An 801-nucleotide genomic window follows, 5' to 3' on the forward strand; every position below is an offset into this window, starting at 1 on the left:
ATCATGTTGTCTATTTCATTTTTCAGGCACTTTTCATAACTCAGTATACATGACTCGTACAAATCTAATTCTATTTGAATCTAATAGAAGCAAAATAAAAGCTTGTTTGTTTTTCACAAAGTGCCAAAATATTTAAAATATTTTTTTATGACCAATCTGGTTAATGTTTTTAAAGTTCTTGTCATGGTTTAAAAGTCTCGAAATTCAAAACCTTACAATTATTGTTTTGATCTTTAAGTTTCAAGCCTTGAAAAAAGTATACAATCTAAAAAAACACTTTAAATTATCAACGTTATTCTTATTCAAAAAGAAACATAATTTGGAAATATTTTATAAAATAAGTAAATCGACTATAAGTAATTTCAAATGACATAAAAATTTTTAAATTGAACTTATTTAAAAAAAAAAAAATCAAAAACATTTACAGTAATTTAAACAAACTTATCACTTAAATTATTATTTCTATTTAAATAAATTACATTTTTTAAGATAAATATATATTACAAATATATATATATTTAGTTATATATATAATATATATTACTTGATAGAATATTAGTAACGAATAAAAAAAAAAGTACGCTTTGCAAATGCTTTTTGCTTTATCTTTTCTCATTTGAGTTGAAATTATATTCTGTAAATAAGCACCTCCAGCTCTCTCAATAAAACAAAAACTTTTTTAGTATAACATATGTTGAAAAATTATCTCAAAGAATTTCGTTATCATTTGTGCCAAAATGCAATTGAGTATAACAAAGGTAGATGCATGGAATGGGGAATTGAAGCTGAGAGGAGAATCAG

This window comes from Hydra vulgaris, chromosome 13, assembly GCF_038396675.1.
Source record: "Hydra vulgaris chromosome 13, alternate assembly HydraT2T_AEP".
Classification (NCBI taxonomy): Eukaryota; Metazoa; Cnidaria; class Hydrozoa; order Anthoathecata; family Hydridae; genus Hydra; species Hydra vulgaris.